The sequence below is a fragment of the Narcine bancroftii genome, chromosome 5, assembly GCF_036971445.1.
Source record: "Narcine bancroftii isolate sNarBan1 chromosome 5, sNarBan1.hap1, whole genome shotgun sequence".
Taxonomy (NCBI): Eukaryota; Metazoa; Chordata; class Chondrichthyes; order Torpediniformes; family Narcinidae; genus Narcine; species Narcine bancroftii.
Window position 1 is genome coordinate 31,922,613 of NC_091473.1, and position 25,425 is coordinate 31,948,037.

General features: G+C 41.0%; 1 protein-coding gene and 1 long non-coding RNA gene across 13 annotated transcripts in view; one reads left to right on the forward strand and one right to left on the reverse strand.

Annotated features, from left to right (window-relative positions):
- Nucleotides 1-25,425, reverse strand: part of LOC138763236 (microphthalmia-associated transcription factor-like) — a 296,887-nt gene that overhangs the window by 118,390 nt on the left and 153,072 nt on the right. The window lies entirely within an intron of this gene.
- LOC138763238 (uncharacterized) lies at nt 18,212-25,019 on the forward strand. 3 transcript variants are annotated; one of them, XR_011357435.1, is made up of 4 exons: nt 18,212-18,382; nt 18,493-18,678; nt 21,680-21,789; nt 24,842-25,019. It is a non-coding gene; the product is annotated as an uncharacterized lncRNA (long non-coding RNA). The 3 variants fall into 3 exon arrangements; XR_011357436.1 differs by lacking the exons at nt 21,680-21,789; nt 24,842-25,019 and adding an exon at nt 23,677-24,293 and having other exon boundaries at nt 18,493-18,683; XR_011357434.1 differs by lacking the exons at nt 21,680-21,789; nt 24,842-25,019 and adding an exon at nt 23,677-24,293.

A 25,425-nucleotide genomic window follows, 5' to 3' on the forward strand; every position in this document is an offset into this window, starting at 1 on the left:
AAGCAGCGACCTAATGAGTCAAGCACCGAGTACCTATGGTCCCTCCAGGCCCTCTGCAGGGCAAGCAACTGCAAAGCCGTGACGGCTGCCCAGAACGCAGAAGACCTCAGCCAGGACACATACATGGCCGACTCCGATCTGGATACATAAAACAATGACTCCTGGAGCAGAAGGCACTCGACCTGCAAGGGGCAGTTGAATTAACAGAGACACTAGAGGTGGCCCTCCAAAACTTGGACTGCTACTCTGCCACCTCTTGGACATCGCGGGCACCGCTATCTTGGGACGGGGGACTGTCTTGTGCCGTGAGTAACTGGTTACACTCCTCTGGCAACCTGACCTTGGCCATCTTGGCGGGTGATCGCCCAAACTGCTACTTCTGCGGGAGGAGCAACCACCCGAGGAAACGTTGTTCTGCCAAGGAGGCGGTATGCGCTAGATGCGGAAAGGGCGACCTTACACAAAAGTCTGCCAGTCTAAACCACCTGCGAAACATAGCAGTGCTGCATGTGGATAGCCGCCACCCAAGGCAGTGTGATCAGCGCCATCCCTTCTGCAGACCAGCAACGCTATGTGCTGCCATTTTGGACTGCGCAGCCGGTACTATCTTCTCAGGCCTGCAGCACTGCAGGGGAACAGTGAAGACGGCCATCTTGGGAACTCAGGTCCTCATCAGACTTGGACAGTGAATCCATACTGGCCTCCATCAGCCTGAACCAAAAGAGACAAAACAGACTCACCAGGTCCATGATGGGCATTCATGTACACAGGCACATAAAAAATTGTTCATTTGAATAGCAGGAGTACGGAAAGCTTTATTCACCCCAATACTGCTAAGTGTCTATTCCTTAAGGTACGGCCTGCCAAACACAAGATATTATTATTATCCAAATCCCATACAGCAGCCATCTATTGGTCCTGTGTAATGGCCCTGACGGTTGAAGGCATAGTTTACGAACATTTCAGGCTACTTGTCATGTCACAACCCTTGCTATTGGGGCTGGACTTCCAGTGCCATGTTAAGAGTTTGATGGGCCCCACACCATTCATCGTTTGCCCCTCTGCGCATAACCCTCAAGGTCACCCCTCCACCACTGTTGGCGAACTTCACCCCTGATTGCAAGTTGGTGGCCACTAGGAGGAGGCGATACTGCACCACAGATAGAGCATATATCAAGTCAGAGGTTCAACGTTTGTTAGACGAGGGCATCTTTGAGGCCAGCTACAGTCTATGGAGGGTCCAGGTGGTCATAGTAAAGAATGGGGTGAAGAAGATGATGGCATAGACTATTGCCAGACCATCAACCAGTACATGCAGCTTGAAGCGTACCCCCTCTCCCCCATGGTTAATCAGATTGCACAATATCGGGTATTCTCCATGATTGACCTGAAGTCGGCCTTTCACCAGCTCCCAATCCACCTGGAGGACTGCCAGTATACCGCATTTAAAGTGGATGGCCGTCTCTACAACTTCCTCTGGGTCCCCTTCGGTGTCATCAACAGGGTCTCCATTTTCCAATGGAAGATGGAGCGCATAGTGGACCACTATAAACTGCAGGCCACTTTTCCACTTCTTGACAATGTGACCATCTGCACCCATGTCCTGTAGGACCATGATACCAACCTTCAAAAATTCCTCCAGGCTGCAAAGCTCCTGAACCTTACTAATAACAAGGATAAATGTGCATTCCCGACAACTCGACTAGCCATTCTTGGCTGTGTGGTCGAAAATGGCGTCAATGCCCCTGAATGCATGCACCCCCTACTGGAAATGCCCCTCCCCACACCCTCAGAGTCTTGAAAAGATGCCTGAGTTTCTTCTCATACTATGCTCAATGGGTCCCCAATTTTGCAGACGAGGCTTGCCAATAGTAAAAAGCCCTGTCAGTAGAAACCTCTGCAGCCTTCGGCCATAACAAGGACAATGTCGCCAAGGTGATGACACATGCTATAGAAGAGTCCACGCCATTCCAGGTAGAAAGCAATGTGTCTGACTTCATCTTGGCTGTCATACTCATCCAAGCAGGCAGACCTGTTGCCTTCTCACGCACCCTAAAATCTGCCACTCCTCAGTCAAAAAGTAGATTCAGGCCATTATGGTGGTGGTATGGCACTAGAGGCACTACCCTCCTCACAGGCCAGCAGGCAGTTGCCTTCATATTCAATAACAGGCAGAGGGGCAAATCAAGAATGATAAAATCCTCAGATGGAGAATCAAACTGTCCACCTATAACTACGATATCCTATTCCAGCCTGGCAAACTTAACGAGCCCTCAGACACCACCTCGCGGAACTTGTGCCAGTATCCAAATTGACAGATTGCAGACCCTCCACAACAATCTCTGCCAACCCAGAGTGACTAGGTTCTTCCATTTCACAAAAACACAGAATCTTTCATATTCCATTGAGGAAGTCAGAACAATGACCAAAAAATTACCAGGTCTACGCCAGAGTACAAACCGCACTTCTACTGCCCGAGCAAGGTGCACCTGATCAAAGCTACTCGCCCCTTCGAATGCCTGAGCATCAACTTAAGGGGCCTCTTAAGTTAGTCACTTATTTTTTAAAGTATAACATTATCAAACACTTCTACAAAAGGTAGTTGGTGGACATTTGCATTTCTTTTCAAAGGGTCATTTTAAATCTGAAACATTTTTTTTTACAAAACGTAAGTAAAAATGGCAATATTAGAGCTAATTGTAATTTGACTGAGTGGCAGAACACACTGCAGTAGTCAAATGGCCGACTTTTGCTCCTCTCTTATAGTGTTTTATATTGGAAGGAACAATAATAATCCCTTGAGCAGATATCGCACATGAACAACTACATGTCAACTAAGTTCGAAACTTCAAGGGAAAAAGAGACATTTGAATGTTTCCAGAGGTTGAAATAAACATTGCATAAACTTCTGAACAAAGTGAGAAACTGATCTTCTTTTCAACTGCATAATTTGAAAATTTTGATGCACCAACTGAAATGAAAATTTGTAAGAGATTTATACAAGCTCACTGGGGCAAAATTCTCAAGTACTATCCAAATGCAACACTTGCATTTCAGTAATTGCAAGGCAAAGAAAAAAAAATTCAAACTGCAAGAACGAACATCTGAACAACCCTCATTGTACATTCTGGCATTTCAGGGTCAGTAAAAAAAAAAGAAGCATAGATGCGACACTGAACCATTTCACTTCAAGTTCATATATCCTGAGGAATGCACTCCAGGCAGAAACCTTCTTGCCAAGTTGATTGAGGTCATACAATTTAAAAAAAATGTTCTCGTCACCCAGAAAACAAGGAGACTTGCAAATTCAGAAGCTTAGCTTGAAGGTAAAACAAGACTGATTATAGGGGAACTGAAAAGTCTGAGGATCTTTCAGAGTGAACTTTAATTTCAGTGAAGCCCAACGTAAGTAATAATAAGTTTGTCACACATCAAAGATACTGAGGTCCCAAGGAACTGAATGGCCTATTCTTGGTTCTATTTTTCATGTTTAATATCTCGCGTGACTTTCTTTCCCATTGATTTTCGTATTGTCTGTTCTAATACAGTTTGTATTAGTTTTATGCACATATATATGTATTTATATAAAACTCAATAAAAAAAATTGAGCAAGATTTTAATGGTTATTAAATGAGCAGTTAATCCTCTGATGTGAATTTAGCACCTCTGCTCACATAGAAACTCAACCCTCCAGATTTACCCACTGAATATTCATTGGTCCGCAACTACAGATTCTAGAGAAGCTTCTTAAAGGAATCTAACCAGAAAAAACTAAATTATGTTTTCTTTTAATCTGAACAAAGCTAAAGATCAGTTCTTGCAAGAGAGAAATGATCTTCAGATTGCAAGATGGGACAATTTTCAAACCAATGTTTTGAATAAAGTGTGGTTTATTCTACGCCAAATGAATTAACTATCAAAATAAAGAACGACTCTCACTCATTAAATTGCTAATTAATAAGGGTCCACATTGATGGGTCACGTCTCCAGAATGGAGGACCATCGCCTTCCCAAGATCGTGTTATATGGCGAGCTCTCCACTGGCCACCGTGACAGAGGTGCACCAAAGAAAAGGTACAAGGACTGCCTAAAGAAATCTCTTGGTGCCTGCCACATTGACCACCGCCAGTGGGCTGATAACGCCTCAAACCGTGCATCTTGGCGCCTCACAGTTTGGTGGGCAGCAACCTCCTTTGAAGAAGACCGCAGAGCCCACCTCACTGACAAAAGGCAAAGGAGGAAAAACCCAACACCCAACCCTAACCAACCAATTTTCCCCTGCAACCGCTGCAACCGTGTCTGCCTGTCCCGCATCGGACTTGTCAGCCACAAACGAGCCTGCAGCTGACGTGGTCTTTTTACCCCCTCCATAAATCTTCATCCGCGAAGCCAAGCCAAAGAAGACATTTATGGGTTTGCAAATACTGTAAACTCATTCCTCCTGTCAATTTATTAACACGCGTGTTTAATGCAATGCAGTTCTCCTTCTCCCAATCTTTTTTTAAATGCAAGTAATGAAATCAAACACAAAGTACGTAAGGCATCTACCTACAGTACATGCACGTAAAGGCAAACCTCTTAAGTAACTGAACTGATGTATCACAGGTTTATCAGCAAATGATTGATGTACATTGCAATGAGTGATTTAAAAAGGTTAAAAAAACTTGCATAATATGAAAAATGTGCTCAGAACATCACATCATATTCAGCAAAACAAAACACATTAATGTAACCAGGCAGAATTGTTGAATTAAAATTGTCAGCTGGAAATCAATACAAAATGTCGACTGCTGATGTGCGCTTTCTGTGACTATTACAACTTAGCACAATCTCAAGGCTCCAGTACAAACACAAATTGTGAAATGAGAAGCCACAATATGGCATTTTCATGGGTTTGATTTTACAGTGCTCTCAATAATAAGATAGAGGACAAAAACAGATAAGTTGTGATACTGATTTCAGTACAATCTTGTTTGAACAAATATGAAAACATTGATAGAAATTTCATTTTGCAGAGTAATGAATAATATGTACTCATATTGATAACAATTGAAATTTCTCAATGATTTCATAAACTTCAAGTTAAAAATAGAGCATACTCAGTTTTAAAGTAAAAATAATTTACAATATTATTTTATTAATTACCAACGTCAGAATTGCAAACCACTAAAAATGCCAACCAATTAAACCAGAAACCAACAGATTGCCAACCAATCAAGAAATGACAGCCTACCAAACTAGAAAAATATCTTAATGATTTCAGATTTATTGTCAGAGTACATTTATGACATCACATACAACCCTGAGATTCTTTTTGCAGTGGGGAAGGCAGAATTACCACCTACTGATAGTGCAATTAAAAAATTGTTCACAGTGTATATGTATAAAAAAAATGTATACAGATAACAAATGTAAACAAATAGATAAAGTGCACAAGTAAGAGTCCTTAAATGAGTCCGATTAATTTTGTTGTTGATGAGTCTGCTGGTGGAGGGGGAGTAGCAGCTGTTCCTGAACCTGGTGGTGAGAGTCTTGTGGCACCTATACCTCTTTCCTGATGGCAGGAGCGGAAACAGAGCGTGTGCTGGGTGGTGTGGATCCTTGATCCTCAAAGGCAGTGCTCCCTGCAGATGTTCTCAATAGTGGGGAGGGTTTTGCCTGTGATGTCAACTTGTTGTTAACTAATGATGCTAACTTTTGAAGAATAACTTGTAAATCCTCAGCACCATGAACTCAAAACTTTTAACAAAGAACACTTCATGAAATAGTAACTTTTTTTATGGCCAACATCTTGGAAACCTAATTTGTGGTAATGAAGTCTGAAATTAAGAGTCAGCGCTGATTTACACATACAAGTTCCTTCCAATTTAAGGTTCTGAAAATGGCAAACAAAGAAATATTATTGCACATGGTGGGCTGGCTGGTGTGGAAAGCGAGATCAATCACATGGGATCTCAGGTGAGAAAGTCAACTGGATATTAACTTGGCTTGGTGGGAATTGTTTTTTTTTAATTGACCCCTGGTGTGCTATAGGGAATCAGTATTGGGCCCAGTGCAGTTTTCCATATATATGTTAATGATTTGGATGAGGTTAGGCTGCATGATTGTTACATTTGTAGATGATACCATTGTTAAAATTTATTTATGACACTAACATTGGTTGTGTAGCAGAGAGTGAAGTAGGTTAACTAAAATGACAGCAAGATCTCGATCAAATGGAAAAGTAGGTAAAGGGATGGCAGATGGAATTCAATTCAGACAAGTGCAACATGATGCATTTAATCTAAGGCAGGACATACACAGTGAATAACACAGGGGAGTGTTATAAACAGAGAGACCTAGGGGTACAAGTACATAGTACTCTAAATTAGTGACATGGGTAGTCAAAGTGTTGAAAGTTATGGAACAAGATATTGACTACAAGATTTGGAATGTCACATTGCAGTTGTACAGGATGTTGCTGAGATTGCTTGCACCTGGAATATTGTGTGGAGTTACATTCACCATACTACGGGAAGGATGTGATTAAGCTCAAAAAGGTGCAAAATTTGGTCGGCTGGAGCTGTTTTCCCTGACATGATGTGGCTGAGAAGTGTCTTTGAAGAGGTTTATAAAAGGGGAATAGATTAGATGGCTTGCCGCATCTTTTTTGTAGGACAGAGGTGTCTAAAAGTAGAGGACAAATGTTTAAGGTGAGTGGTGAAAGATTTAAAGGGGGCTTGAGGAACAACTTTTCTTACAGAGGGAGATAGGCCAGAAGTAGTAGAAGTGGGTACAATTAAAACAAAAGCAATGTTTTAGAGAGATAAGGCCAAATGTAAGCAAATAGGATGAGCCAAGGAAGCCACCTTGATTAGAATGGATGAGTAGGCCAGCTTGACTCTGACTTTCATTTGGTGTTTTTACTTGAAGAACACATCACTGTTATTTCTACATCGTGGTTATCTATGGCCAAAGCATTTTGTAAACATTGAACTTTCCCTAATCCTGAGGAAATAATTCAGAATTCAGCTGATTTTGTTACACATAACTTTGTTATAGAGTTCTCTTCAATAAAACAACTCAATGTCGTTGTTGAACAGAGTATTTTCTACATCTCTGCAGTGAACAAAATAGAGTGAAATAAAACCAACTCAAGCAAAACAGGATGATACTGGATATCAGTTGAAAAATTTTAACTTACGGCTATAACATCTGCCACCTTGCCTCAACTGAAAAAAATGCCTGAATGTGAATCAGCACAATTTTAATTCAAATATAGCAAATGTGTGATGTTCATTAACAGATTTAACCACCATTTAAAGAATAACTCAGCTCCCAACAGAGCTGAGAAAAACAACTTCACTTTTGTCATCTTTTCCCTTGACTGCTCACAACCCGGAAGTGCTCCTCTCTAGCGAGCGGTTTCATGGGGAACAGCTACGTGCAGCTCTTCACATTCCTGGGTGGACAGAGCAGCAGTCAAGGAAGGTCAACTGTTGGACTCGGTGTGCGTTAGAAGCACAGCCCAGTTGTGCTGGATGCTTTATGCCAATCATGGCTGGCAGACAGAGACATGCAGTCTAAGTTGGCATTCTGGCCTCGACTCATTTGCCTGCATTTGGTCCATTTCCTTCCAAGCTGCTCATATCTGTATAAATGCCTTTTGAACATTTGTACCTGGTTCTGCAGCTTCCTCTACCAGCTTGTTCCAGATAAGGACTACCCTCTGAGTGAAATATCTGCCCTCAGATCCTTCTTAAATCTCTCTCTTCTCACTTTACACCTATGCCCTCGAGTTCTAGAATAGACACCATGTATATAATTTATCCATGCCCCTCATAATTTTATGAACCTCTACATAATCACCCCTCACTCTCTGACTCTTCATGGAATAAAGACCCAGCCTATCGAATGCCTTCACATAGCTCAAGCTATCAGTCCCAGCAATATCCCCTTTCAACTTGTTCATATACTCCCTTTAGTTGGGCAACCAGAGCTGCACATTGTGCTCCACAAGTCGTCTCACAAATGCTTCATACTGCTGCATCATCAGGTTCCAACACAGGTAGCACAATCCCACTAATTTAATCAGAATTGGAAAGATAAGTATTCCTTTTATACTGCCAATTAATGTTGATGTTTTTAAACAATTTTTGCATTGTGCTTCTAAATAAATATATTTTTTAATAAGTTGGAGCTTTTACAACTGTTGTTACAAAAGTCTAATTTCAGTCTTTGCCTGTATGAGTTGGATTCAGGATCCAGTGGCTTGAGGTCTGGTGACTTATAGACTATTCCAATTTTGCAGGCTGGCTGTGTTAGACATAATGCACATGGTTCCACTGGGCTCCTAAAGGGTACTGTGTGGTGAGGATTGATCAGAGTGTGAATCAATAGAGTCAATGATGAACTTCTAGCCTGTGTTCCCACAACAACATGGTAGAAATTCGGCAAAAATAAGCCACAGAGCTATTGATTATGACGGCTTATTGTAACGTCAGTTACTTTAGAACAGAGATGAGGTGACGTTTCTTCAACTATAGAATCCATTGCTACAGACAGCTGTGGAGGCCAAGTTGCTGCATACATTTGAAGTAGAGGTTGATAGGTTCTTGATTAGTACTGGTGTCAAATGTTACAGAGAGAAGGCAGGAGAATGATGTTGAGAGGAATAATACATCGGCCATGATTTGAATAGCAGAGCAGACTTGATGGGCCAAATGGCTTAATTTTGTTTTTACTTATGATCTTATTATACAAGTTCAGACATAATACATTTCTTACTTGTTGGGAGGAAGTGAATCACATTAGTGTATTTATGTCAACAAAACAACATTCCTCTACAGTAGTAAAATACAAATGCTAAGCTTACTTGCATTATACCTAATTACATTCCAAAGGATATTGAGTTAATTCCTTGGCAGGGGAAAATGTGGTTATTTACACAGTACAGAATCTATCCACATAGTCGGTAGCTTCAAAGATGGATTGAATTCTCCTTAAATTTACTGCTTTTATTTGTTTTTCTCCTCTCAACTCATGTTTTCCTCACCATTGGGTGATTCCTCAAAATGGTTTAAATCATCATCCTTAGCTTTCATTGACTGTGGTAAAATTCGCAGGCCTTGCTGCATAAATTACTAAATTAATGAACTGTATTTGTTAGTTATAAATCACACCTGCACCTCCTAGAATTTCTGATTTTGATGGAATATTTCTTCATATATTGTCTAGCTAGCTATTCGAGGGATAGTGGCTATTGTAAATTTGAACAATATTAAGTTGTAGTTCTTCATTTTGCATTTCAATAACACACCAAGCTGAGAAACAGCTCCAAAATAATGTTCAGCAGACAATATATGTTGTATTGGAGACAGCACAGAGAATACTGGATAATATTAGCCGACAGACACAAGTTATATCAGATTCCTTGGCCAATCAAACTATTTTGTTTTATCAAATATGAAACAAAAAAGGTTAAAAGTTGGCTAAGATCCAAATCCAATGAAATCTAAAAGTGGAATTGAATCTTCTGTTTTGTACCTTTTGATAAACTGCATAAATAAGCATTGTGACTAAACATTTACACAATGAGATTTAGAAAAATGAACCGCTCCTTCTAAATAATTTAAGTTTATACTCCAGCGGCCCATGGCCTGTGCCTCAGGCCAACACAGGAAATGGCCGTTGAACGCAGCAAATGGCAAAGCATCACGCGGGGTGAAACGCCCATTTCCAGAGGCCACCAGAAGTGCGGTGAAACTGGCTAATCACCATCAGTGGATCGCAGGGGGCTCAATCGAGGCCCGGGCATCCGAGGTAATCGAATAGCAACTTGCCTGCTCAAGCCACACCCTGGTGGTGATGCAGCTGAGCTGACTATAAAAAGCAGAGATGCCACTGAATAAACTCAGTGTTGAATACATTCTACTAGTGCATGTGTCTTTCTTCTCCTGCAGATTTGAGCTACAGCCTTAGGGCTATAACCGAGAGCTATAACCTAGCTGTAGCCATAGCGACCTCACTACAATGGTGATCCCGACTGGTCTAAACAGCATTTTGGACCTGAAGATGAAAAGGCAACTTGTGATCAACGCTGTAGCATTGACAACCACTGGTGTGGTTCCAGCAAACCGAGGCGCAGTTCACTATTCGACAGATTTCCGCCAATGACACATGCTATTATCACATGGTCAGTGCCCTCGATCAGAACACTGCAGCCCGCATCATCAACTTCCTCCAACAGCCCCTGGAACAAGGAAGGTATGTGGTCATCAAAGAACTGTTAACCCGCACTTTCAAGCTCTCACAGCGCGAGTGTGCTGCCCAACTGCTGAATATTGATGATTTGGGGGACAGGGCCCCTTCCACCCTCATGAGTGGCATGCTCGCTTTCAATGATGGCCACACCTCCTGCCCGCTGTTCCAGCATATCTTCCTGGAGAGGCTGCCTGAGGACATCTGGCTGCTCATCACGGAGGAAGACTTTGATGACCCCAGGAAGGTGGCTGCCCGAGCAGACCTGCAATGGGAAGCAAAGAGGGATGCCTGCGCTTCATTCAAGCAGGTGAAAGCACCGCATCATCAGCGCCTGACCAGGAAGACTGACTGACCACCTGAACGCTACACCCCACCGGTGAGCAGCACTGTTTCTATCACCGATGGTGAGGTTCTGAGGCCCGTCGATGCCGCTCCCCCGCGTGTTCCATGGAAACGCCGAGGGTGGCCGTCGTTAATGGCTGCGATGACTGGCCAACTGCATAGCCAGCTACAAATTCAAGATTCCTTGTCAGGGCAATGTTTCTTGGTGGACACTGAAGCAGAATTCAGCATCATTCCCCTGACCAGCCTGGAGGCCCACTGTGGCAAAGTGAGCTGGGAGCTCAGAGCAGCAAACTGCTCCAACATCTAAACATTTGGCACCTGCACCATTCTGCTACACTTCGGGGATAGACAATTCACTTGGAAGTTTACCGTGGTGCCCATGCAACAACCATTATTGGGTGCAGATTTCCTGTGGGCCAACTCACTCCTGGTGGATATCAAGGGGCATCAGCTGGTGTACGCCTTGATATTTCAGTCACTCTCGTTCATGGGCACTGAATTCACCAACCCCTTCCTGTACTCAGTGAGTACTGCCAACAACGAATTTGCTCGGGTCCTATTCCATTTGGCATAACCTAAACATGGGGTGAGGCACTAAACCATTACAGAGGGTCCTCCCCTCCATGCCAGGGCACAGCGTTTCCCCCCTGAGAAATTCAACCTTGCCAGGGACGAATTCAAAAAGATGGTGGAACTCAGTGGGAGATAGCCCTTGGGCCTCCCCTCTCTACATGGTTCCCAAGGCAGAGGGCGGTTGGAGGCCGTGTGGAGACTACTGTCACCTCAATGAGGCCACTATACTAGACCAAAACCTCGTGCCCCATATCGAAGACTTCACCATTAATCTGCAAGGGGGATGGATATTCTCAAAGGTGGACTTCATCAGGGGCTATCACCAGATCCAGTTACTCCCCAAAGACATCCCAAAAACCACCATCATAACCCCCTTTGGATTGTTTGAATTTCTCCACATGCCTTTGGGGTTAAAAAAACATGGCCCAGACTTTCCAGAGGCTGATGGATGCAGTGAGCCAGGATCTGTATTTTGCCTTCGTCTACCTCAACGACATTTTATAATACCCAGCCACACCGAGCATTCCGTCCACTTCAAACAATTATTCTCCAGGCTGAGCAATTTCAACCCAGCCAAGTGCCATTTTTGCCGAGAGACTATTGACCCCCTGGACCATCGTATTGACCAACATGGAGCCAGACCATTACCCACTATTTGCTCTTTCCTCATGCCATCAATGGTGAAGGCACTACAAGAGTTTGCAGGTATGGTCAATTTTTATCGCCGTTTCATACCTGTCACGCCCTGCATCATGAGCCCACTCTTTCCCCTCATGGCAGGACCCAGTAAAAACATACAATGGACCCAGGAGGTGATCAAGATCTTCCAGGCCACCAAAAATGCTTTATCCAATGCCATCCTCCTTGTGCACCCGTTGACAGATGCCCCAACCACTCACAACAGGTGCCTCCAGCACAGTGGTTGAGCAACTGGTGAATGGACAATGGCAACCACTGATCTTTCTCAGTAAACATCTCAGGCCTCCAGAGCTCAAGTCTAGTGCCTTTAATTGAAAACTGTTAAACTTATACCTGGCAATTCGGCTCTTTCGTTACTTTCTGAAGGGCAGGAAATTCAAAATTTACATGGACCATAAACCCTTTACCTTTGCCTTCAGTAAGGTGTCAGATCCATGGTCAGCCAGGCAACAGCAACACCTGTCCTAAGTTTCTGAATTTACAACAAACATTGAACACATAGCCAGCAAATCCAACGTGGTGCCCGACACCCTATCCCATCCGGCTATCCTGGTGGTGCATGACCCTACCCCTGGCATCGACTACACGGCCCTGGCTGATGTGCAGCAAGCAGACCCTGACATTCCAGTGTACCAAATAGCACTCACTAGCTTACAACTGGAGGTCATCCAGATCGACCCCGGCAATTGCAGACTGCTCTGTGACACCTTGACGGGTAAACCTCGTTCTGTTATTCTGGCTGCATGAAAGAGACAAGTTTTTGACAAGGTCCATAACTTGGCTCACCCTGCTATCAGGGCTACAGACAAAATGTTGACGAACAGGTATGTCTGGCACGGCCAGGGCTTGTACTCAGTGCCAGTCATCCAAAATCCAGTCTCATATCAAAGCTCCACCACAGACATTCGTCGCCACTTCAGCCATGTGCACATTGACATTGTGGGGCCCCTACCTGTATCCAGAGCACATGTTACCTTCTCAAAATGGTCGACCGGATGACCAGATGGCCAGAGGCAGTGCCACTAACAGAGGCTTCCACAAAAGCATGTGCAAGGGCTTTACTCAACACTTGGGTAGCACATTTCAGGGACCCTGAATGCCTTACATTGGATGGGGGGCCCAATTCACTTCCAGTCTGTGGACTGCCTTAGCCCACACCCTGGAGATCCAACTCCACCACACCATGCTTGGTAAAGAGCTTGCACAGACACCTTAAAGCAGCCTTAATGGCACAGCTTACCAGACCTAACTGGGCTGACGAACTCCCTTAGGTTCTGTTAGGCATGCACACCACACCAAAGGAGGACCTTGAGGAATCCTCTGCCGAGTTGGTCTATGGTGCACCCCTAGTTATACCGGGTGAATTCTTGATGGCTCCTGAGGACTTAGGGGAGCCCCAGCGACCACATTGTCCTGACTACGCGAGTGCCTAGGCACCCTGGCCCCTGCTAAACCTAGACCCCATGGCCAACCCTGCACTTATGTACCAAAAAACTTTACTGACTGTAAATATGTGTTTGTCCGTCGCAGCGTTCACCGGCCACCTCTACAGCAGCCTTACGAGGGGCCATACATGTCCTCAGACACAACGGCTCCACCTGTATTTTGGACATTGGTATCATGGAAGAGACTTTCACACTCGACTGGTTGAAACCTGCCTACTTGGACTTGGACCAGCCCATCACTCACCCGACTCCACAGCGCAGGGGTTGGCCTCCTAAAAACAGTGCCCCGATCACCAGTTCTGGGGAGGGGGTTCGTGTAGCAGCCCGCGCCTCAGGCCAACACAGGAAATGGCCAAACATGGCAATCGGCAAAGCATCATGTGGGCTGAAATGCCTGTTTCCACAGGCCGCTGGCAGAGTGGTGAAATTGGCCAATCACCACCGGTGGATCACAGGGTGCCCAATCGGGGCCCGGGCATTCGAGGTAACCAATCGGCAGCCCCGGTGGTGACGTGGCCAAGCTGACTATAAATAGCAGAGCTGCCACTAAATAAACTCAGTGTCGAATACACTCTACTAGTGAGTATATCTTTCTTCTCCCGCGGATTCAAGCTACAGCCTTAGGTCTATAACCAAGAGCTATAACCTAGCCGTAGCGGCCTTGCTACAATACATTTAAATATGATTAGCTCGTATAATATGCTGCTGCTTAACTTGTCAATACAGGAATTAACCAGGAATTAAAACTTCAACCTCTTCTTCTGAAGTTGGTCAATCACCTGGTGGAACCCCAACAAGTAACCGTCGTCTTCCTGAACCCTGCCCAAGCTTCCACTATTGGTATACAAGCCTATACCTTAAACAGCAGTAAATCACTTAACCATGACGTTACTACAGTTGAAGTTGAAACTTTCCTCAATCAATGACAACATATAAACATTTTTCCAGCAGAGATTGACAATTAGCAATCAGGTTAGGGTTAGGAAATCCTCATCAAATTTTTTTTCAACCTATTCCCAAGGCAACATTGCTTCACTGAGGTCACTGAACTCAGCAGAGATATGTGGAACCCTGCAGGTTTGTGCATCATTATTATGAATCAACGCATGCACTGAAAAACATGGAAATTTAAATTTTCAAAAACAAAAAAAATATGCACATTTAAAGAAACCATGATCAGTAAAAATAAATAAACTTGTTTTCCAGTGCTTTGCTGAGCTAAACCATCAAGCTTTTTTCTTTATTTTTAAAGCTTTTTAACCAAACATGGTTAGGAAAATGAAACCATCTGCCAAGCAGCAGCTTAGTTGTGAATCTATTAAGCTTCACTAAAAAAATGTTCACACGATAAACACAATTATTTTAATTAACATGAAGAAACAGCTTGGTGTACTATTTTATTAATGTTCTAATTCAACGACATGTAATTATTTGTACTTTACAGAGTAAAAGTTCTGCAAACTTCTCAACTTGCTTAACTCACCAACATTAATTCCTTGAATTTAAAATAATTCATAGTTAATAATATTTTACAGTGCCTCAATAAACAATTGAAATGCACAACTACTTTTGTCTATGTCTCCACATTGCATATAGTACATGGCAAATGCCATTCATCATACAATATGCTTTTGTTTGACAGCAAAATTTCAGACTTTAAACCTGTGGATAATGAACCTGTAGGCATTATTTCAAAGCATCCAATTTTTTTTTAAAAACCCAAAAGAATGAAAGCACCAAAGCTAATTATCAACATTCTTTCATGTATTAGTGTGTGTGTGTGCACTAAATCTCCAGGAGGCTTTGTCTTGATCCCTAAAATTATCCCATACTTATTCTTGAGAGGTTACAGGTCATTTAGCTAATTAAAGCACCAATCACATTAAAAGGAGAATCATCCAAGATAAATGTTTTCACTTTTAGGGTTTAAAAGCTCAGCCTGGTACCCTTAATCTAATTTTGACTCTTTCATAACACTGGTAGTCATTTGCTAATCTTGTCACAGACATACCATTAAAATTGTGATCCTGAGAGCACTGATCAGTTTTTGTTTTAGCCTAATGGCAAATAAGAAATTTCAATCAAGAATTTGCAAATCCTAGAAATAATGACAGGAATTTTCACAATCTGTCAGTACCAACTGTGTAATAATTAAAAATTGTTGAAAAAGGTCAGATATATGGTATGCATAATTTAAAATATCAAGTACAACATTCATAAATATAAATAAATACTGGAAATACTTAGTCGATTAGCAGAAAGAAGATAGAGCTAACATTTCAGACTCTACAGAGATAACAAAACTGTTGTTATAAAAGCTGTCTGAAATCTATTAATTTCAAGTTGCAGAAGAAATGCCCTGAAAGTCAATTACTCCCAAGTTTATCTATATATATATTTTTTCCATCTCAAACAGAAAAAAAGGCTCTTGTCTCAAGATTTCTGCTGTTACTTATTATCCCTACTTGTGTAATAGTTCAGAGTTTGGGAAATATCATTGAACTTCTTCCCTTTGGTTCATAAGTCGGAAAAATTTCTACTACATCATATTGATGACATCTCCTCCTTCATTTCATTTGCAAAAATATTCCAGCTTTTAATTCTAACTTTTTAGATTCTCAATTAAGCTAAAACTAAACACAACTTGAGGATCAGACCTCTCTAATAGCATTCCAGCAACCTCTGCACTGCAGTGTCAGATTATCATTCTGCTGCTCCAGTTACACTAGTTCTACAGTAACATTTTATTAACTTTATTTGTCCAATTATCACATTTTGCTTTGCACTGACAATATACCTGTTAAAATTCACATAAGAACAAATTACTTAGGACTGTGCAATCAGTGCTTGAGGTGGCATGAGATTAAATGGTTCAGATAACTCGATTTCTCACATCTATCAATTAGGAACTTGCATCTTTGTTTGACACTATGCCAATACAAGTTATTGTTCTCAACCATCAAGTTCATTAATCTTTTTCTTAGAATAAACCAAGTAATTTCAGGCCTGTGAGTCGATATTCAGTGGTAGGGAAGGTGATGGAAAAAAAAGCTGAGGGAATGGATTCATCTACACTTGGAAAGGAAATGATTAATGATTTTCACCATTTGCTTACATTTTTTTTTTGAAGAGGTAACAAAATGTAGTGATGAGGGTGGTGTGGTTGATGCAGTGTGTATAGAGTTTAAAAGGCCTTTGACAAGATCCTACTTGGGAAATTACACCAAAGTTAAGAGTCCATGGGAGCCCAAAGTGGCAAACTGAGTCCAAAACTGATATTGGAAACAGAATGATTATGGTTATTTTCTTTTTCCATATGATTGGATGCCTGAGGCCAGTTGTATACCACAGGTCCAGACCTGGGAAACTGACATTTAATTATTAATTATTTGGAGATTAATGAGATTTATAAATTCACAGATTTTATGAAAATTTGTGGTGACAATGAAGAGGCAGTCTTGAACTGGAGAATGATATGGATCAGTTGATGAAATGCACAGAGCAAAGTCAGATGGAATTTAATCCTTGTAAGTTTGAGGCAATGCATTTTGGGATGACAAATATGGGTTGGACATGTACATTGAATGACAGGACACAAGGGAGCTCTGAGGAAGAGAGAAAGCTTGCAAAATCCCCAAATAAAATGGCAACAAAGGTGGAATAAGTGGTGAAGAAGACATATAGGATTCTTGCCACTATTGGCTGGGGCAAAGAATATATAAGGTATTTATGTATAACTTTATAAAAATATTGTTAAGACTCTTGCTGGGGTACTGCATGCAGTTCTGGCTACCAGAAAGACATAATTACACTGATGAGAGTGCAGTGGACATTGGACAAATCTTTACATCATATTAAACTAGATTTCTGCTTTACTATTAGAGCAATGGAAAAGTACGAGTTATCTGAAGGTAAACCAATTGCCAATTTCTAATTACCAATTATTCTTACAGTTACTATTTTAATTATTTGTAAAAGTTTTTTTTGATAAAAACACATGCAACAAGAGCAAGTTTAACTGTATATACATAAACTGTAATGTAATATTTTATGGGTAGTTTATGAAAACCATGCATAATACTGTTACAGAAGATTGAGTAAGCCATTTGACTGCACATACAGTACAGGGCGGCATAGTTTGCGTAGTGGTTAGTACAATGCTTTTACAGCACCAATGATGGGGATCGGTATTTGAATCCTGTCTGTCTGTAAGGAGTTTGTATGTTCTCCTTGTGTCTGCGTGGGTTTTCCCCGGGTACTCCATTTTCCTCCCACTGTTTGAAATGTCCCGGGGGTGTGGGTTAATTGGGTGTAGATTAGACAGCACAGACGCATGGGTCAAAATGACCTGTTACCATGCTGTATGTCTAAAAAATTACTAAAATGACAATATCTACTTATAACTAACTTTTCTTATTTATCTTTTCAGATAAGTACATATAAAGTAGCAATTTGAGTAGGTGTTACAATCACTTACATTGGGATTATCAGTTAAGATGTTACCTCGGAAACAAATAACATTAGCCAATAATAATTTTCTGAACAAATTAGCACCACTTGTTTATCAATTAAACTGTTAACTAAGCTGCAAGTTATATCAGGGATCTGAAGTACCATATTTTTTTTTAAAAATGAAAGCTGATTTTATCAATTCTGAAAAGAAAGTATTTTGAAATTCAAAATAACGTTACAGCAATTGCATTAACATTTATTATGATTAAATATTCAGCTATAATTTTGTTTATTTGCCAACATTGAATTAGTACCAATAGTTCACAATATAAATATTTAATTTGATGGTATAATATTATGAGTGTTACATTGGAAAACTGTGATATAGGCATCACAATGGGCAATTATCCCCTACTCGTACAAGCTGCACATAAAATTCAGGCTACAATCTCATTCATATAATTTCATCAATCTAGAGCACTAACATTACGATTGAATAAGGTATCATTGAATAATAGATTGCTGTCGTGTGATCAGAATCCTTTTGTGCAGGATGCCTACAGCGAAGGTGGCAGCAAGCTGAGAAGTCATACCCAAGGAGAGAATGTACAAAAGAAAGCTGACAGGTAGGCATAGTAGAATGTATTTTTTTAAACTTTTATTTTTTTTTATTTACAGCAAGGTAGAAACCGATTCCAGTCACTTAAACTGTGCCACCAAATTACACCCAAATTAGCCTAGAACCCTTTATACTTTGAATGGTGGGAGGAAACTGGAGCACCTGGAGGAAATCCAAGGCTGGCTCAGCCAAATGCACAAGTAATACACTGGGAGCATGGGTAAGCCCAGCTCCAACTTTGAACGAAGCTTGTGCAGAGCCTGGACCCAATGCTCTTCAGAGTGGAACAGACCCAACCAGCAGGTAAGGTATGATTTCTCAGTTTATTGTCACCTTTGCTGTAGGTATCTGCACAAAAGGATTCTGATGGCATGACAGCAATCTGCTGTGTAATAACACCTCATTCAAGGAGGTGGGGTGTCACGGGCAAAGCTCATATTTAGTTGCAGGTGCCAAATTTGCTAGAAAAGGCTTTTAGAATCACTGATCATTGATATTGCACTTATCATGGTGCAAATTTTAATCAACATTCTGGGTTAAAAACTCATGGACATGTACCCCATTGAAGAAATCTGCTATGCCAGGAACTGAGCATGAATCCCTCCCCTTTACTGGTACTGCCCCTGAAATAAATCACCTGATGGCTTGTTATCACACAAGCTTCCATCACATCAAACACTGTGTCACCCAGGGGGCCACCCCAGGCCACACATCTCAATGCTGAGCAAATGCACCACATAGTCTAATCCGCGCAACTTCAGCAGTCACAGGTAGCCTCTCCACATTGATTCATGGATGGTTCATTATGGGAATATTGATGTAGCTTTTGCAATCTAATGTGTATCCAGTCAAAAGCATTATTAGGAATGACACAATCCCTAAGAATCCCTGTGGTTGCACTACCTACTGCTATCTGCCCATGGAGAGGTTAATAAATAAAATTCTCCTTGAGCACAGAGATCCATTTCCTCCTTAATGCAATTTTGCAGATGGAGTGACATTACTGATAGCTTCTTCATAGCATGGCAACAGCCAGAGACAGGAAAATAACAACATCAGCCACCTTTATTACCACTAATAGGGAACTTTTGGCTCTGTTGTGCAGCTGGTTCATGAAAAGATGCAGCAGGTCATTATGGATGTGACGTCAAGGAAGTCTCTATAATTGTTGAATGGGGGATACACCTAAAGACCATATGTGGATAAAGCCTTTTGCTGTGGGCCTGAACATGGTGGTAGATGGATTGCACTGTTCAATATGGCAGCCTTACCATCAAGCCTGAACAAGAGTTGACAGTAATCTGCCTACTTTATACAAGTTCGGCCTATGCAGATGATGCACCTACCAGTGTCCTTGAGAATCTGACTGATAGCATAAGTCCTGGTATGAATTCACAGACGTGTAACAAATTCTAGACAATTCATCACTAAAAACATTCAAAGATGAGACACATCAAAGGGAAATTCTTAATCTCTGAAACTCTCTTTTTTTCACATCTTCATGACTATTCTTCTATATTCAGTTGCCACGTGTTAATTGCAGTAACACACTGGATGTTTTCCTCAGAACACGATTCATTTTAAACAATGCATGAGCATGGAGAAAATATCCCAAGCAAAATAGCTCACATTTTAGGGAATGAATCAATTTTGTGAGAAAACATTGTGATGAAGGCTCCAAGGAAGCATCTTCCTCTTTGATGGTTTACTGTGTGATGTCCATATACTTTCTGCATCTTGAGACATCACTGCAAACAAGGGAGGAGTGGAACTTGAAGCTGTCCCACCTACTACTTTACATCACGTCACAATACACAATAGCAAACTCTCTACGATACAATGAATTGCCCAGGACTGAGAAGCAAAATTTCAGTCTGGCATAAAGTTCACAAACTTTCCCTCCCTTAATTATATTGGAACATTCAAGGATGCTTCATGAAAGAACCACAAAAATAGTCTTGATCAAGGATCCTAATCCAAAACACTGACTGACCATTTCTACCCATGGATCCTGTATGACTTCTCTGGCTCACCAGCTGTTCATTGTTTACCAAGGATGCCTCATTAACTGCCACCACTGAACTGGCAGAGAGTAAAGGCTCCTCCCTATTGCGTTCCAGTTTGGATTAAAAACTAATTGAACAAGCACATAGCAAGAATCTGTTGTGTTCTTAGAGAAAGGGGAATACCGTGAAAGTAAAGACATTTTCAATAAATGTTCATTTCCCATACCAGGGAAATAACTGCTCAGATTCAAACACACAAGAGGGAGGAGGGAATTGCTAATGACCGACAGTGCAGGGATTGTAGGGATTTTGATGGACATTTAAACAGGGCATATTTTCATACACTGCAGTGACTGGATGTGAAAATTCCACAAAATCAGCAAGTTGATATTTAATTTTCAGCCCCTAGCATGCCACCTGATCCTGTTCTCCTACTTCCCTCCTTCCCCCCCCCCAACCCCCCCCCCCAATCAATGTACAAGCTCACTAATACTGATCTCCCACCTCCCATATCACAGAGGACCCCAATCCTACTACCTCCCGGAAAGTTTAAATAGCCTTCTAGCACCATCTATCTCACCACCTGCCATCTTTCTTCACTGTATATCCCACACTACCACTATACTTCCATCAGGGCAGAGCTCTTGTGCTACTTTTCTCTCCCTCCATCCTCATCAGCTAGACTTAGGGCTACCAGACTTCTTGGCCAGTGTTGAACTCAATATAAGGTATTTTTATTCCAGTTTTCAGAAGAAGAGACTAATGCTTGAAATGATGTGGCATGTGCATATCACCTAGATTTGGAACCAAACCTGACATTGTGTTCAGGATTCTGTACTATAGTTGTAAATGGTAAAACTTGTCTAGATATGAGGCTTCTAAATTCCGTGGACAAAGGGCTAGCAGATGTAACATGATATTTACAAGTGATATGTTATTTGTAAAAAAAAAAATTTCTGAGGTAATTTATCCACGATCCGGAGAAACGCTATCTTGTTTTTTTCACTGTACACTGCAAGGTTTATGGTAGGAACGACAACTAAACACAACTTGATTTGAATTGTCTTGGAATGCAAGTTTACAGTACTGCAGCCAAAATATTTTCTGGATCCATTATCTGGATGTATACCTTCAACCATTTTCTATACCATCTGCGCTGATTCAAATTGGCTTAATATTAACTTATGTTTTGTCAAGAATAACATGAGCACTTCAGGCTGTATTTCAGTGACTTACAATTTCCAGGAGTATTGCCACTAATGCCAGCTCATCACTAATTTCTTAAATTGCTGAAACAGAAGGAATGAGTTTCATTATTTCCACTCCTACTTCATTCCAACTTCTCACAACTGAGTACGACTTCCACTCCAGAAATGGGAGGATTTCAAAGGGCATCTAAAAACTAAAGGTAACACAGCAAGTCTTCTCGGTAAGACGCAAGTGAGTAGACTGGAGATGAATGTATACTGTCTGGAGTAGAAATGCACTGCTGTGGTAGACAGAGCATCAGTGCCCCTCAACATCAGTGAAAGAATAGTTTAATAATATTCCAATACATGAAAGCAACATTGTAAATCATACAAAATTTTCTAATCCAAAGACTAATTAAATAACACAAAATAATGTACCAAATTAAGACTTTAAAGACTCTCATGTGATCCACAGATATTCTTGAGATGGCCATGACTACCTCTTCTCCAAAGTATAAATCCCACAATTTCTTTCTTTCAAAATTGGGTTGGAAGTTTCTTTTCAATAATTTGTTTCAAGTATGTTTTCCTTCTAAAATTTCAAATGTATTAGCATTGTAGCAGGTATGTTGAAAATTTAAGAAACGATTATTATACTAAAGAGCCTTTCCTTAGAATGTAAAACCTATATCCACTATTCCCAACTTTTCTTGGAAATGGAACACATTAATTCATTCATAAAATGGTTAGAAGAGAGAACAGTTCAGAATAGGAACAGGTCTTTCAGCCCATGTGTCAGTGCTGAACATGATGCCCAAATTAAACTAAAATTCTGCTGCTTCCACACAAGAACATAAGAAATAGGAGCAGGAGTAGGCCATATGGTCCATCAGACCTGCTCCACCTTTCAACGAGATTATGGCTAATCAGATGATAGGCTCATCTCCACCATCCTGCCTTTTCCCGGTATCCCTCAATTTCCCTACTTAGTAAAAAAATCTTTCCAACCTTGGCATAAATAAATTTACTGAGGAGGCCTCCATAGCTTCAAATGGGCAGCAAATTCCATAGATTCAGCACCCTCTGGGAAAAGCAGTTCCTCCTCATCTCCATCCTAAATATACTACCCTGGATCTTGAGGTGATGTCCCTTAATTCTTGTCTCTCCCACCAATGGGTACAACTTACCTACCTCTATGCCTTTCATAATTTCATACGTTTCTATTATCTTTGCTCATTCTTCTAAATTTTAGCAAGTACAGCCCAAGACACTCAATCTCCCTACATGTCCTTCCTATGTAAAAGCCACTACTGTTGTATCTGTTTCCACCACTACTCCTAGCAGCCCAGTCCAGTGACCTATCCCTCTCTATAGAAAAAGCTATTTGCCCATCTCCTTTAAGCATTCACCCCTCCCGCACTTTGATGGTATGTCCTATCTTATTTGAAATTTTACTCTGGGGAAATAGATTCTGAAGATCTACCTATTATTGCCTCTCATAATTTTCTTAACGTTCATCAGGTCTCCCATCAGCCTCGGTCAAAGAATTCCACCCAAGTTTATGCAACCTTTCCCCGTAGTTCATATCCTCTAATCAAGGCAGCATCCTGGTACATCCTGTTCCTTTTCCAACCCCTCGATTCCTGTAATGGAGCAACCAGAATTGCACAAATACTCCAAGTGTGGCCTAAGTTTTATAAAGCTGCAACATGACTTCCTTACATTGAAACTCAATGCCCTGCCCAATAAAGGCAAGCATATCATACGTTTTCTTTACTATCCAATTTACTTGTGTGGGCACTCCCTATGGGGCTATGGATCTGAACACCCAATCTCTGCATATCAAAGCTTTTTTCAGTCCTGCTATTAAGTGTATACTTTCCCCTTAAACCTTGCATGTCTGGATTAAACTCCATCTGCCAAGGGCAGCACGTTTGGTGTAGCGGTTAGCGCAATGCCTTTACAGTGCCAGCGATTGGGACTATGGTTCAAATCCTGCGTTGTCTGGAAGAACCTTTGTGTCTGTGTGGGTTTTTTAAATTTCAATTTTAAATTTCTCTGCTCATATCTGTCACTGATGGTTATCTGGTTATATTCTTTGATAGCTCTATGCAATCCACCAATCTGAGTCATCTGGAAACTTACAAATCCATCCAAGTCATTTTTGTATGTAACAAACAACAGGGAACCCAGCATTGATGCCTGCCAAAGACGACTGGTCACAGACCTCCAGCCATAATAACAGCCTTCCATCACTACATTCTGTCTTCTATGGGCCAGCCAATTTAGAATCCCATGCATCAGTACCTTTTTGATCAGCCTACCATGAGGACCTGGCCAAATGCTTTATGAAAGTCCATGTGCATAACATCCACTGTACTACCTTCGTCAATCAATTGTGTTACCTCTTCAAAAATCCTGATCAAAATTGCAATATATGACTGCCATGCTGACCATGCATAATCTGGCGATGCATTTCTGAACGTGCACAAATCCTATCCTGAAGTATCCTCACCGATAGTTTCCCTATCACTGATGTGAGATTCATTGGTTTTATTTCCTGGATTTTCCCTATTTCTCATATTGAACAAAGGTACAAAATTGGCTACTCTCCAGTCCTCCAGGACCTCACCTGTTGCTCAGAGAGGATACAAAGATCTTTGTGAAGGCACAGCAAATCTCTTCACTTGCCTCGTTCAATAAAATGGGATAAATCATTTCAGGTCCTATGAATTACTGCCTTAATGCTCTTTCAAGGACCCAGTCCTACCCCTTTCTTGGTCTCAAAATCCCCTAATGTGTGAGGATTCTCCAGCTTATGTTTTTTTAAAAAAATTCTATCACCTTTTTAAACACAATTTAGTTTTCCACCAAAATCCACTTGACAAAATCCTTTCTTATTCTAAGTAAATTTGTCATGTATCATCTGAACCTCCCCAGAAGAGGCAACATTCCATTGCTGGAATGTATCAGATTCCTGCTGCAGACCAACTCAAATTGGAAATATTCGAATGGAATATTTTCCCTTGCAACATGCACTCTAAGCTGTGTTTTTGTTTCAGTACAAGTTCTTATCATATAAATAAAATGATCACAACTCTTTTCCAAATTAAACTTTACTACTTAAGAATAGCATTGCCTTAGCAGTTGGTATTCAAAGTGTGTTAGCAATTTCATTTTAAACAGGAAGAATGACCTGTTATTTAAGTTTGGAGTACAAATGTTGTCCACTTACTATGTTTGGATTATTTGCAAGGATTTTTATTCTAGAGAAAAGAACAGAGAACTCAGTGAAATAAATTCAAAGCATGAAAATCTTCTACCAATTTCTGAGATCCTTTCATGAAGAATAGTGTCAATGCTGTCTTATTTCCAGAACTTATTGTAGTTTCCCACAATGGAGTAAAGCAAAATCTTACCAATAAAAGATGACATATTTAAAAATAAATTGCAAATTTAATTTGCTTTAATTTTTAAAGAAAGTAAATATTAATGCTACAGAAGCATTGTAGGGACACTGCGTGCGTTGTAGACTACACGTGTGCTTACAATTGTAATGACACTAGAAAAGTCTCCCAAAAGCAAAATTTAACAGGCCCCAGAAAGGAATCATCTGAAAACTTCATTCTTTTTATGAGCTTCATTAGCTTCAAAATTGTTCATTGATGAGCAAAGCAATTAAATAACGGAGCTGCTATGTTTCAATGTTCCAATTTTCTTCTTCTATTAAAACAATACAAAGGAAATAAAAGGCATAATGAAAGTCAGAACATTTTTTTTCTGCATTGAAGTGAAGATTCACAACAAGAAAATTCAAAGCAGTTCCCATAGCAAGATCCAGTAGTAATTAGGAA